This window comes from Phalacrocorax carbo, chromosome 20 (assembly GCF_963921805.1).
Source record: "Phalacrocorax carbo chromosome 20, bPhaCar2.1, whole genome shotgun sequence".
Lineage (NCBI taxonomy): Eukaryota > Metazoa > Chordata > Aves > Suliformes > Phalacrocoracidae > Phalacrocorax > Phalacrocorax carbo.
The window spans coordinates 2,756,707-2,772,455 of record NC_087532.1 but is presented as its reverse complement, the minus strand read 5'-3'; positions in this window follow the sequence as shown (position 1 = coordinate 2,772,455).

The window sequence follows — 15,749 nt, the reverse complement described above, 5'->3', positions numbered from 1 at the left end:
GAACTCTGCAACATGATGAACACTTATCCTCATTAATGGGTGGAGATAAGGCTGCTAATCAGCTGAGCCTATCCTATTTATAAAAGGAGCTACAGTTACAACAGCAGCTCTGAGCTGCCCAGGTCCGGCAGCGACCTTGGAAGCTCTGCTTGCTGGACTGGACAAATGTAACAGGCAGACTGGTAACACATCTACCCTCTTCTATAGCCTGAAGTGCCATGACAAATAGAAGAGTCTTATGTCACTTTTGAGCACTCTAACTGTGCTTCCTTTCTCCCAGGGAAGACACTGGGGAAAAATAAAGAGAAACGTTGGGTGTAACATTGAGAAGTAAGCATAAAATCATATTGTTTTTCTCTACTAAGGCTCTCAGTTCTGTGAAATATAATTGACTGGCTTTAGATTAACAACAAAGGTAAGTTAATAAAAATACTATCGTTTAACTAATTGCACAGAAGTCTGGTGCATGATACAGAGAGGTCCTGTTCAGTCTCGATCTACAACCCAAACTTACCTTCAGCAGAAGGTATTTCCACTGAACAGGAAACAATTAACTAATTGTCTCTATTATCACTTAAGAGGGTTGAAGAACATAGTTCTTACCTCTCAAACTTCATTTCAAACAGTCCCTGATGACTCAGAATGCATGGGGAATCATGAGAAAAAAAATGTACCACAAAGTTTGAATTCTGATGAAAATGGTGGCACATGAGTGAGGCAAATAAGCTATTTATCAATGGTCACAAACTACAAAGCCACTGACATAAAGACAGAGAAATATATGCCGCAGCATCGCATTCATTATTCAGGCTGATTACAAACACCTTCAATCGTTACGTAAATGTCATTATCCCAATTTTGAAGACTGAACTAGATTAACTGACTTGCACAAGGGTTAAAAAAAATCTGTGGCACAGCTGAGATAAGCAATCAGGAATGTTGGCATGTAGCCCCACACTCAATCCACTTGACAATACAGATCATCTTGTATATTGTCAGGATAGGATTGAGAGCTGTTGGCAGCCAGTAAAGAAAACTTAGGCAATAGTGAGTGGAGAGATTTTGGAGAAATCAAACATGTGAAGAGTAGTATCAAAACAGGCACCCAGGTCTTACCTCCTATCTTGCAGCAGGATATAGAGAAGAGACAGACCTACGAAGAATGGCTTGGGATACAGCTTGGGGTGTTCTGGGAGGTGTTCCTGTCTCTCCCTGCATGACTAATGGAGTCTGCTTTTCTGCCTTCAAAACAGATAAAAACAATTACTTCCCACTTTATCAATCTGGTCAGGACTGTAATCTCATTGATACATGAAAGGCCTCTTTGCATGCACCTGAGAAGCTCACAGTCCATATTTTATGGATTTCCAGTTACTAGCCTAATACAAATAAGATTTAAAACCTAGGTCTAGTTATTACACCAATTTACTGTTCACAAAAAACCCGGGTAATTCTTTTCAGGAAAGACTTTGATTCACAGGAGACCTTGACTCTTTTTAGGAAAGCAGCTTAACTGGAACACTTAAAAGCTTCCAGTTGCTTCAGTTTCCCTCAGAGAGGACGGAATAAGGTGTTTGATAGGCAAGCATACTGCTGTAGTGCTGAATGTCAAGCCTAGTTACTAGCTAGATGTGCAGTCCAAAGGAATTAATTCTGTCTTCTGCAGGATCCCTCTGAAGTCAAACACCCCTTAATCTTTTACTAGGCTAAACTTTCACATTGACAAAGGCAATGTTGTCCACAATTCCAAACGGAGAGACTAAAGAGAACTCTAAGGAAGCAACTTTTCTCTGTTTTCTATTAAGTACCTTTGCCCTGACTGTTCCGGGAGCTCTGGGCAACTGCAGTTGGTGCCTGCCCCCAAGCCACCAGTGCTTCCAACATTTATGGTAGGAATACAGGAGAGATGTCAGAATCCAGCCTCATGGAATTCTAGCTCATTCTCAGTATTTCAAGGAAACTGGCTTGCTTGTATCACCTAGGCTATCATCGGAACACACCCCAGCATCGTAACAAACAGCTAAAAGATACCCAATTCCAACCTCTGCTATGAGTTGGCTCCTGTTGGCAGGGGGAGCTGGATGTTCTGGGTCCTTTACTTGCAAGAAGCCGCCCAAGTCAAACCAGTAAGATAAACACCTTCTTGTGATAATTGAGGAAGTTGGGTCACAAGCTTTCATAACTTCTCAAACTTTGAAAACAGCCTGAGGAGCAGCAGCAAAGAAACAAAGTAAGATGGTTCCATTACATTCAATTCCTCTTTGCTGTCATGTGTTATCAGTCACATCGACATCTGGAGACCATTATGCAGCTACGGAATGATTTTAAATAGCAGGAAGCACAAGTTCAACAAGTGACATGAAAAAGTAAAATGGCCAAACCCCATTCTTGTCACTTGCAAGAGTTAGCAAGTGAAAGAATTATCACTGCAGGCTTTTCTTGCTCAAGTGCTGTGCAAGTACGAAATCCTATGTTCTTGTTCCAAAGAGAAGGTAGATGGAAGACTCGTCCTTAAGTCTAGGTTACCAGAGCACACTGATTATATGCTAGCTGACTACAGTAAGTACCAAGTAGTCATATGATGCGCTGCAAACATGCACATTCATTACCGCCATGCAGCTGATGCTTGTTAACTCATTATGAGTTAACACTTAAATTTCCGCTCTGGAAGTCAGTAGGGACCCAATTTGCAGTTTGCTCATTAACAAAAATTTCCTGGTAGCCCTAAGACACTACAGTTCTAAGTCCAAAAACTTTGTTATCAGTAACTTTGCTGATTGTGGACATCATCTTGCTATTACTTCCTTGGAAGTCATGACTCCTTTGCAGAGGTTGGTTTATCAGTTACGGAGTGTACTCTTGTATTCAACACTGTTAAAAATACCCAAACAAATAAAAAACCCCCAAACCACAAAACCCCAATCACTGGATTGAAAAAGTCTACTCTTCCTGTTATTTTTTTCTTGTAATTGAGGTTCTTTGCTCCTTTGACCTTTAGGTTTGTGCTATCCTATGAGTTATCTAATAGCACAAGAAAGAATTCTAACCAAGTGACTTGGTATTACCATGACACTTGTTTTTTCTGATAAACCTAAAATGTTGATGGAAGAACCTCAAAGGTAAGTGTCCAGCTCCTGATTGCTGATAAGGGTCATATGGAGCCAGCTTGCTTTTCAGCAAGAGGTGAGCCCAACTAAGGCCAACACCAACACAACATGGACTCAAAGAGACAGAATTAATGCTTGGAAAAAAATCTGTGCAAAGGGAAAACTTAAATGTAATTCTGGAAACAGAAACATATGAAAATAGTTGATGTTATCAGTACAACACAAATGTGGAGGAAACCAGCCTGGAATCTGAAAGCTTCAATGTAAGATAGGATTAACTCAGAATATACACCTTACATCACACCCTTCTACCTGTCAAAAACAGAAATGGAAAGAGAGTAGTCTCTGCCAACTACTGGTTCATTTGCATCAGAATTCTCTATACCCCAGCATTATTAACATTCTTTTTTTTTTTTTCACGTATTCAACTCCCTTGTATTTTGCAGATGCTCAGATCACAGATGCATTTGAAAACCTTCCCATTCAAACCCTTTGTTCTGGTTCTCAGAAAGCCACAGAAAGGTGATGAGGATATCCTTTTCCTTTGCACAAAAGGAAATATACCTACCAAATACACTGCATTAAAAGAACAACCTGCTTTATAGTTAAATGATCCTTTTCTTCATAGAAAAGAGCAAGGTAATTTTTCGCATAAAAGAACGACACACTCAGGATATCTGCACCTGCGTTTTCAATACTTTGGGTACAATTACTGGTCCTGCTACCTCAGACAGAAGGCTTAGAGCGACTGTGGATGCCAGTGAAGCCTACCCTTTCCCTAAGAGATCTCCACTATAAAAAGTGCAAGAGAAAAGCACTGGTCTGTTCTTGTAGGACTGACTTGTTCTCATGATGACTAACTAGCTACACTTAGGCACCAATTTACCTTCCCTCTTCATTCACAGATGATTTTCCTAATTCAGTGGTCAGGCACCTTTTTTTTTTAAAAAAAAAATCAAAATACATCCAAAATAACATCCATGCCTATTGCTGTCTCCCACCAGACCTGTGTCTGCCTCATTCCCCCAGGTAACCATCTCTTCCTTAACGACTACATTCCTTTTTAAGCCTAACAGGCACATTTCAGTTTCTTGTGTTTGCCGATTTCTTCCTCTACTGCTGGAGGACAAACTTTCCAGCATTTCCAGTTCTGGCAGCATCCCCCACTAACCCTCAAAGATTTCCAGTATGTGTGGCTGACCCTGAATCATGCTTTCCCTTCCTGTTTTGTCTCCAAGTATTCACCTGTTGTGAGACAGCAGGTTAGTTATTCAGAAAACATTTCAGTAACCAGGTCAGCAACATCATGTTTAAAAGTCTATTGTTGAACTCCTCCTAATCACAGGAAAACAGGACTTGGGGATACCTCAGGAGATCATACATTCCTCTGCCCTAAGGCAGGATCAATTTTATCGGTGTCACATCTAGCAGACATCTGCCAAAACTGTCCTTAAGGTTCACTAATGGTAGAAACACTACAGCAACCTAAGGCTATATATTTCAGTGTTACTTATAATTATTACATTAATATGCTTTTCCTAGTGCAAAACTTCCTTGATACATTCTGAACTCCCATTAATTTTTGCTTTATTCACCAGGGACATCGAAAAAAATGATTCTGTTAATTCCAGCAGCCTTTGACACAGAAACTTACATTTCTTCTCAGTTGTCTTTTCTTTAGATTGAAACACATCCATGGTTTAAACATGGAAGTCCTTACACAGCATGGTGTCTACATCTCTGATATTTTCATTGCTGTCTCCTGGACATTTTCCAGTTTATCCATTTCAACACCTGATACTGCCACCATTGCACTGTCTGAGGGACTACCACTGCATCAGAAAAAAAATTTACTTTACAAGGCTTGCAGGGATAGCTCCATTTGTACAACCTAGTACGATGTCAGCCTTTACTGCAGTGGCATGACATTGTTGACTCATACTTTGCCAGGGGTCTGCTTTAATTCTGTGATCCTTGTCTGAAGCGCTGATGCTTATCTTTGTCTTCCTGTTTGTATTTTTGCATTTTATCATTTCTCCTAAGCAAGGCCGTACTTTTTCTGACCAATTGCCACCTACTTTTTCCTGGACTATTTCTCTAATTGTGCTAATCATTACAGATCTCTGTCTTCCAACATAATTATAGTCCCATTTGATCTCACATTATCTACTCAGAGTAAATGATAAAGGTTTTCCTCACATCTTCTGCAAGTTTAGTTTTAAAGCAACTGATTTTTTTAGAAACATTTATTTGCTAAGAGACCTAAAATGTGAAAGTATTTTAAATATATGAGAAGTTCCTTTTCAAGCACTTGGAGCAACAGTTTTTAGCCAGCTTGACTTGTCACGTAGAACGAACTTTGGTACAAAAATTGTGGCAGTTACAATGCCCACAGCAGAACGTGTAAGGTTGGCAGAGTAAATGCAACGCTATCAGCCTGTTAATGTGGTAGGAACTGCTTCCCCTTACACTGAGCTTGTGTGTGTGAATGAACACAGAACACTAATCATATGCGTACCCTGCACAAGTTTGCCTGGTACCAAATCTCATTCTTTTCTTGTTCTGGAGTTTCCCTGTGGCTTGTCCTATTGGAAACCCTAGTCTGCGATCGCCTCTCAGGGCTTGTCAGGTATTTCAGAGGCTCAAGCTACGGTTGTACACCGTGACGTGGGAGACTCTCACTTCGGGGCGGAGCAGGGGGTCTCTCTCTGCCCCCAGGGCAGGGGTACCCAAATACATCTGTGACACAGGCAGTGGCAGGAGGTGCAACTGCTGCCGCTCCTCTCGCACCACTACACCCTGCTCCAAAACCTGCACAGAGGTGGGCAGGCAGCACTAAACCCTAGAAACCGGGAAATAGCTGCTCTAAAAATTGCAGCAGTGCCCTCTAGCGTTTATGAGAAAATGCAAAGTTCTTAACCGACCTTTTTAATTAAGCTCAAAAGGATCACGGGTTCAAGCACAAAAGGCAAACTTTTTACCTAAGCTCAGTAACACCACTTGCACCACCTCTGTGACTGCAGACTGGCCATCAGCCAGATGCAACTCACTTCTGTGTCTTTCCCAGACGGTTCCCTGCAAGTAATTTTTAGCTCAACCCAGTTTGCAACACACAAAAGGTTGGTTTTGCTATTCCTTTATACACTGGCTGTAAAGATTGAGAGTACAGAAGAAATAGTATCTCCTTATCATACTCCATGTCTATAAATGGACGTAGAAGATTCAGCAAAACAGCATGTTTTGCCATGGAGTCTAAGAGAGACAGAAGGGTGCAGTAAGAGTTTGTATTGCAGGCTTTACAAGAGACTATTGTCTGTAACAGTTTTCCCTAACAATAGCAGCTGTATATCCCCAAACCACTATGAAACACAAGAGTCTCTGGAAACACGCAGTGGGGCATATTTCCTGGTATAAATCATGTATTGGAAAAATTATGCTGGCCTGAGTGTTTGCTTACCATGTCTCATCAAAGTGGCATCTTACCACGCACTTTAGCTTGCTACACACACCACAAAGTCACTAGCAACCAGTAAACTCCTAGTAGGTTTTGCATAATTGCTGGCACTCCTATTTTGGAATAAAAATCTGTCCCACAATTTAAGGCTGTGTTCATACAGTTTCATTTTGTATTTTATTTCTCTACTCAGAATATAATCAAATGACTTACTGAAGTAATGTAATAAAAAATAGAGACAATCTTTAAAATGAAGACCCTTAACAGCATACTTAAACTTAAATGTATGTCTGTTTACCTTTTTGTGTATTAGTAGTCTGTCATGTTTGCAATGATTTTGTGAGATCCTCTTGGAAGCTGTCAGCCCCTCTGATCCTTAGAACTGGTGGGAAGAGCCTGTTGTGGAAAAAGAGGGTCCACCTCTCTCCAGGGAGGTGTGGGTCTACATAAATCAGACCCTAGCAGGAAAAATAAGAGGAAAAATAGCTGACGAAGACAGGGGATCAAGGTTAGGACGCTAAGAAAGAGCAATGCAGGAGGTTCAGACAATATTAATGAGTCCGTGAAAGGCTTACGAAGTTAACAGTCTCTAGAGCAGCTTTGCCCTACTGGATGAGGGGGCCAGACAATGGAAGAAGCCCCAGGTTTCAGAGAACTTCACCCTGTTGAGCTTTCTTCTCTCAGACTGACAGGTCTGAAGGACAGGTTTTGAGAGGAATATATCATACCCCCTTTGGAACAACATTCTTACGATCTGTCACATGGAGCAGGAGAAAAAACTTTGGTTTATCCCTGGAGAAAGCCTCAGTAACAGGTACAAAAAAATTCCCAGGCACCTTACGCTGCATGCTTTTCTTTAGCGCTCTATTAGATGCATTTCCAAGGTGTTCACTACAACAGGGCTGGGGCACATAAAACATGTCCTACTCCTGAGCTTACCTCATTGCAAAGGTTTATCTTCACATACCATAAAAAGATACAAGTGTTCTCACAGAGCTAATGCGACATGGAAGACCACGCTGTGGTACGTAGGATCACCAAGAGCTGGTAGCCCCACCTACGGCAGCGCAGCCAGCCCTAACAAGTGAAGGACAGTTGCCATTCCTATCTCTTGGTACCTCATTTGCCCTTGGCCCATGCCTTGACATTGAGAAAGACCCTTACTCTTGCAAAGCATTACGGATCACTCTGGGACAAGTTCCCAGGCTAAACTGGACAGTAGAAGCTGCAGCCTGGTACCTTCCAGCTAGCAGACACATTCGAATCAATGCAAAGCCAAATTCTGTTCCATTGTACAGCACCCCAGATAACCACACGAAGTCTGCTGTTTCACACTCATCATGGGAAGATATCTTGCAAAAGATCATATGGAGGGAACTACACCACATATAAATTTGCAAGGTCGTGCCCCACTATATTCTGTGGGTGCGTAGCAGCGTGCCAGTACATGGGTGTCTATAGCTATACCTTACCTCACCGAGCACCAGAATTGAGAGCCTCATGTCACTCATATCCAAACTGCTGTTTTCTCCACATTTTAAACACGTTTTCCTAATGTGGGCAATTACATGATATTAAATCACAAGATCATAAATTCTTATCTACAAAAAAAGATTAAGATTTAACTTTATTTTAATACATTGAAAAATACCTTCACCCATGGCAGGACAGCACGTATAAACACTCCCTACTTTGGCAATTACATTAGCAGTGTGAAGCTGAAGGAGGAATCAAGATTTAATTGTACTGGGTTCTGCCTAAGTAGTAATAGGAATCAAAATTCATAGCTAAAAAGCTTCTGGTGAACTTTAGGGCCTTGTTCTCTTACATCTCTTATATTTGTTTCCTTTCAAAAACACATCAGGAAATGAATCACATTCTGTCAAACATCACATTGAAACCAGAATTTCAAATTTCAACCTAAGTGACCAGAAATCAAACTACTTTGATGTCATTAACATTAATTATACAGTTATGACTACAAGATCAGAAGCCAGACCCCAAATGTCATACAAGCTTAGGAAAAGTGGTATTTGATGTTCACACATGGCATAACCTTCAATTCCCAGCAGCTGAAGAGTCTGTACCTGACCACTCCTGCAAGCAAAGCTCCTAAATAATGCATGGCACTACTATGAATTAGTTCTTCATGCACATGCCTTCCGTCAGGATCACAGGTCTTTTGATTTCAGTCAGCAATAGTGCAGTTAGCCGTTCTGGCAAGGGTAAGATAAAATCAGAAGCACTTACAAACTCTTTCACCAATGGATCCTAAATAGCATGGGACTAAACGAAAGTTGTTGGCTTTGTGACATGGAAAGGGTGGGGGGAGAGGAGTGAAAGGAAAGATCCAAGTAACTTTGCGACGTGTTGCAGCTGCCCAGTTATTTCACTTTTCAAAGAGTCCAGACAACTATTTTATGGTCTGGTCTTTCTCCACAGAGCTGAATTTCCATACTGCAAAGCATTAAAGCCTCTCAAACAATACCAAGAAAAACAAGGCTATCATCTGAGTAGGAGGAATAGGCTCATAAATCCCCTTGATATAATTGCAGTGGATATCCTGTGAAGAACTCGGCCAAACGCAACTCCTAAGATTATCTCTCTCCACTAGAATAAACTGTAAAATTAAGAGTATTTGTGCTTCATCTGGCTTACACCCAAATGGATTATAGTTGACATTTCCTCCAACAATGAGAATGTCATGCTAATCCCACCCTGATCCTGCTGCCATCATCTTTTGCTGCTCACTGGAGTGATTCTGCATGGCGGAAAATGACGGCAACTGCCAAGATTCATCAGCCTGAGCAAGCGGATGTCAGACAGGAAGAGCAAACGCAAAGGAACACTCTTCGCACTGAAGAGAGACCCGCAGGTCAGGGGGCCAGTCTGTGTTCCAACTCGGCCATTACATGACAAGGGTAAATCACAAGCATCTCCATGCTACGGATCCCCTGTATACAAAATGGAGGAAACGCCTCCTCACAGGAGCGTGAAGTCTGCTGGGAGGATTTTGCCTTTTTCGATGGAGAGACATATGCAGGCATTGCATTATCAGGTTGACAAAGTAGCTCAAAAGGGCACGTGCAGGTCTAGCGAGGGATTTCTTACACGATTTCTTTAAAAAAAGAATTGAAAATGGTTCAGATAAAGAGGCTTCTTTGCAAGCATCACGCTACTGCAATACAGCTGCAAAAGAAAGCTAAACTGCCTGCTATCGCTAGCACCGCTGCTTGCCGTCCAAATTGTGAACGATAAGGCGTTAGAAATAGTATATTAATAAGAAACTATTCAGAACCATCCTGAGGACAGAAAGGTTTTTAAATTCTTAGCAGTTGTACTGCTAACATTAACTGCGCATTTTCCATCCAGTGTGCACCACAAATTTTAACTGATGCTGATTGACCTGCAAAGGACTGACAGAATAATTTGGGATCTAAGGGTGAGGAAGATGCGGCTGCTACACTGTGAAATGGGCCCAAGAGTTTTAATTTATGTATTTAGTAGATAATGAGAAGCTAGCCCTGTTAAATTAAGCTCTACAACTTGGTGAGGAACTTTCACTTTCACCCGGATCAGAGCTAAGGTCAGAAGACTGCCTGGCTCCCATCTAGTATTCCTGGCTAAGTTACTCTTCGCTTACAGAGCTGTGGCAAGCTTCAAAGAACAAGAATGATCTTTTTGCTTATGAAAGTTTAACCTTCAATTCCGATAAGCTGTTCCTTGAAGTCTATCTGTAATTGCTCCATTTCCTGTCACCATGTCTGACGCTATCGCTTGATTGAAAAAAGCCATGGGAGGAGGAAGATAGAACTGCTTAACAGAATCACTTTTTAATTCCAACACCACTTTAGAACTGACACTGGCACCAGCCTGACCAATGCATCGCACTTATTTTCCTCTACACTGAATGTTCTTAGCTCTTTAGCCTTCCTTTATAATTCAGTAATACCTCATACCCCAGGCAATTCTTTCACATCACTTGACAGCATGAACCTGGGACAAGATTTGACAAGCTTTTCAGAATGCAGTGGGTTAAACACACATCTGATGCAAGTAGCAGATGAAATATAGAATTGTTCAATTAAGTGATGCATTCATCCTTGGAAAAGCTCCCAGATGTCTCATTAGTGCAAACTGGTGTCCATCACGCTCAGAGCTGTCGCTCCTTGAATACTTATTGTTCATTCAAGAGCTCAGATCCCATTAGGCAAAGAACAGCAGCTGTTTAACAGTTAAACAGAAATAAAAGAAAACTTCAAGGGGCCTGGAGGGACCAGAGGGAAGGTGGAACTGGTGCTCCTAAGGGGGACTCAATGTCTCAGCTTAAGACTCCTCCCCTTCACCTATTTTTTGTTGCTTTCAGAAAGAGAACAGAGTGAAAGGAATTGTTAAATGCATAAACACAAGAAAAATACACATCATAAGGTTAATTTTTCGTTGATGGTATTTGAAGGCCATCCATCTCCTTGGGTCAACTTGTCATTCTCATTTTCGTACTGCCAGAAGGTGATGCGAATTTTGTCTTCCCAAGCCCTTCTGAAGAAGATACAGTGAGGTGAAAGATACTATTTGAAGAGGTTTCTATTCCCAGGCTTTCTTTACTTGACAATTCCAGTGAATGCATTCATGATATATGGCCTCAAACTATAACTCATACTTACAACAATATAAACTAAGCACACAAACTATATGCTGCCCCTCCTGTTGCAGCTGGAGAGGTAGAGGTAATAAGTCTTGACCTAGATAATGGAAATGAAGTATCTAAATAAATTTAGAAGATCATATTTTCCTAGAGAAGGGTCCACAGGCAAGAGTTTGTTGGTAAATGTAGGCATAGAACTATTAATACCACTAGAGTAGAGATGTTAATAACAATATGTTAGACTTCTCTTGTTTGTGACTGGTAAAATTTTTTACTGTTCTGGGGGTTAGAATCGCTTAGAAACATTTCTGGTGGTTTTCAGTACATATATGCACCTACAGACTAAGGGAGGAGTGACAAACATGCATGTTTCTCTATTTCCTACAAAGTATAGCCCATGTCACAGGTGGTGCAGGTGCTCACGTCCTCTACTTTTCTGAAATAGAGTAGTTTAGAAACGCCCACAGCTTCTTATGTTATTTGATTTAAATACAGTCAGTACCATCAAGCATAGAATTAAATAAAGGTATTCAGCTACTTAATTGCGGGAGAGGGACTCCTGTGGTTGGTTCTGAAAATATAAAAAGGTCCCTCGTTATCTGGTTTCCGATGTACTGAAGGACACCTGAGACAGCAGCTTTAGCTAAGACTCCAATTCAACAGCCAGACTCCAAGGTAAGTAACTATGATATCACTGAATGTGTTAGAAATGTAGGTCAGTAATATTTCTAATTTCACATCATGGGTTTGTAAGACACGTGTAGGTCTGCAGACCGTCTTACAGCAAAGCATGCGTGCTGGTTCACAGAGAAAAAAAAAAAAAGAAAAAACCCAAACCAAAAACCCAGAAAGCATATTCCAAACATTTTTGTTTGGGCTGAATTAAACCTCTATGAAGTGAACTGTAAACTGTACCTAGACCACTTCATCTACTATTTCATGTCCTCTGGGAACTAACAAGGTATTCTGAGCACCTTCAGTGCACAAGAGAACACAGTGCAAAAAAATCCTTGCCATTACAAAGCTTGAGTAATTTTAAGTGTCAGACACTGTCTACCACTCACTCTAAATCTTGACTTGTTCTTCCCACTGGATGAAGCATCAACTTCAGGAAGCCAAGGATCAAACGTGATTATTCCCACTGGACCTTTTTTCAGTTTTGTTTATAATATCACAGAAGGTACATCACTAAAAAAGATAAGGAACTGTGGTGAAAAAAAATCAATGAAAGTTTAGATAAATATATGCAGTTACATATTATTACAGTATGACTCACACTGTCAGGCACCAGCCAGTGTAGAAAAGGATCTGATGCTGCCTACTTGCTCTTCACTCAACACGAATCCTTATCTTGCAAAAGAGACAAAAACTAAATATTAGCATTCTATAGATCTTAAAATATGTTTGCTTTTATAAAGAGGGACTTGGAATTTATGTGATGGTTCTGTCAGATACAAGAACAGTACATATCATAGCAATACTCGTCTCCACCGCAGAAAGGTACTTCACTACACTGTGAGGTATAAGTGGACATCAGTCTGATCTTAGCATGAATACCTTGTCAATGAAAATACCTTCATCAGAAATTCCAGAGTTTCCTGCTCAAAGCAGAGAAGGAAAGCTGAAAAGAGCACGCACTTGGGATTAGACCTGTGACAGGGTATGTCAAAAATGTTGAGAGGGAGTTCAGAAATATTGGGGAGGGTCACGGTGAGAAGTAGAGGGAATTTCTGAGGCTCTTCCTGATTGCCATCCATTATTTTCTAAATAAGAGGTGGATTTAAAGTTGTCCAAGAGACCCTGCCCCAGGTAACACTGGCTGATTTTAACAGCTCGACCTCTGCCATTTAAAGTATTTATGTAAAAAATTAGAAAATAAAATCCCTAAAAAAGTAAGTATTAGGAAAAGCTTGCTTTGTTTTTAAGTCTTTATGGAAAAAATCAAAACATTTTCAATTTACTCTGAAGATACACAAAGGAGGGGTTACACATCCTAGAAACACATACTGCAGCCAAACTCAGCACAGGCTTCTTTGCACATACATGTTCTCTGCACTGACCACCCCCATCTTCATGATGATTCCTACCACCAGGTGGGGCTGCACTGTTTGCACTTCTAGATACAATTTTCACAAGAACTCAGCATTTCACCGTCTTGAATAGTTCATTCTTTCCACCAGACTTTTTCCTCCCTTATCTAATCTGCCATTTAAAAACCTCTGTTACATCAAATAAACTTTTCATTTTCCACTTCCAGCTTCACAGATGATTACCTCGCAGGGTCAATCACATCTCACTGCACTGATTTGGAGCAAATGGCTTATGAAGAATTAAAGGAGAAGAAGATTCTCTTTTTTTCTATTTTATGGCAAAATTGACCTGAAGCCTGGAATTACTTGAATTTTGCAGGGCCTGTGTTTCTAAAGGGTGAGTTTTCAGCAGCCAACTCTATAAGAAATGAAAAGCTCACCCAACTTTTATTCACACTTCTATGACTTCTGTCTTCCCCATGTAGTGACATACTGGGTAATTCTACAAATACGGTCTGTGTTCCTATCCCATCCACGCTTTCCAAATACTCTTGGAGACTTTAGTATTGACATTTGAAAAAAAAGCTGGGTAGACAGTTGCAGAATGATTCAACTTGGCCTTCCTTTAATGAACATACTGTGATAGGGCCCAGATTATCAGAGGGGAAGCGCTCTAGAGCACCACCTCCTGATCGGGCATCCCACAATTTGTCAATATTTGACAGGAGTTTAGGAATTGCCATGGGAAGCATGAGCTCAAGCTTTCCTCCTTCCGCTGAATTGATTTAACCCATGGACCAAGTGCTACATGAGGAAACTTCTCCCTGGTCTGCATTTCAACAATCTTAAATACGCAGGGGCTACAGACTAGCAGGCAGCAGAGTATGGATCCAAACGTGAGGCCCTGTGGTCAGAAGGCCAGAAATCTACCAGTCATGGACCGTTGCCTCCTGTCAGGAGTCAGGAACTGCAGATTGTCCAAACAGCATTTCCTGGAGAGATGGTTTAACACAAGCAGTAAAGCCTGGAACAACATCCAACCACGTCAGAATCAAGGCCTTCATTTTCCCAGTCCAAGTGACTGACAGAGCAGGCTCATGGGTTTTGATTTAACGGTGGATCAGGTTTCACAAGAACAGTAAGAAAAGAAAAAGACAGCATCCAGTAATGTTTACAAAAAGACCAGAAGGAGACAGAGCAGGAATTTAACTCATCTGGTACACCAAAGTAATGACATTTAAATCAGCAACTAACACTGCCAGAAAATAAGCACATCTGACAGGATGCAAGCAGCTGCCATCAGGATACGTGACGCCTGCTCCCAGCACTGAGCACACCGGGAGTTTTCATGACAGGGCTGATCAGAGCAGGGGTGACAAGGGAATAGGCTAAGCATCCCTGCTCTAGAACAACGGAACTGAAGTCTATTGCTTATTCTTTCCCAACTTTCTCCAGCTCTTCCTCCCTTTCTCATACAACCCTAAATCAGAAAAAACTCAACTTTTCAGACACTCGAGGAGAATTATTACACATTGGAATGTAATATAGGTAGTAAGTGACCAATTCAACTCACATCCATTGTTGTTAAAGCAGAGGCAGATTTTCTAAAGATTAGACGAAGAGAAGAAAAACAGAGCATCACTATGCAAAAATAGCCAACTGCTGTTAGAACTTGTTCATTAGTTGGTTCTTTTATTCTTTCCCCTCAAATTACACCTACACTAAAAATGGCGTTAATCATAATAGCACAGCGGATTCTGATTTGTTTCATACCAAGTTACCTAGAACTCTGCCAGGGTGATAGGTTTTATTATTCTTTATTTACTCTGCCACTTCCCAGAAACCATATAATTCTATTTTTAGCTCTTATAGGGCATGATTCAATCAGTAATTTTAAGTATGTTTCACAGCTGACTTAAAATATATACTCCAGGGCACTTAATGGTCAAAACACAGAATGCCCAACTCTTATCTTTTCTTCTACTAGCAGTAGAACCTCAGCTCTTTTAAAATACATTTAGTTCACTAAGAAATTAAAGGTCATGAGGGGTACAGAAAACATCTTAAAAGTCTTAAGTCTAGGTATGGGGATTGAGAAATCTGTTACCCCTTCCTTCTCTTGACTCCTTCCCCCCAGCTCCATGAGAGGATCCCAGTCCCATGGAAGTCCATACCATTACAACATTCCCAAGCCCAGACGAGACAACTGTAACGCCTCTTCCCACCTCCACACGCACTCATTATCCAAATACCTCAGATCCATTGATCTTGTCCACCTTTGTCATCTAACGTGCTTCATAAATGCGTGAAGTTTTACTCCATCCTGCTCTGCAAAGACACCACTCCTCATCCCTTCATCTATCTAACCCACACTCAGGAGCCCACGAGTAAGAAACCGCAAGTGCTGCCACTAAGACCAAGCAGAGACAAACCATTCTTACATATTATTGTTCTCAGTTTATGAAAACTTGCTCTAGAATTTTGCCAGCAGTTAGGTAAAGCTGCTCTTTCAG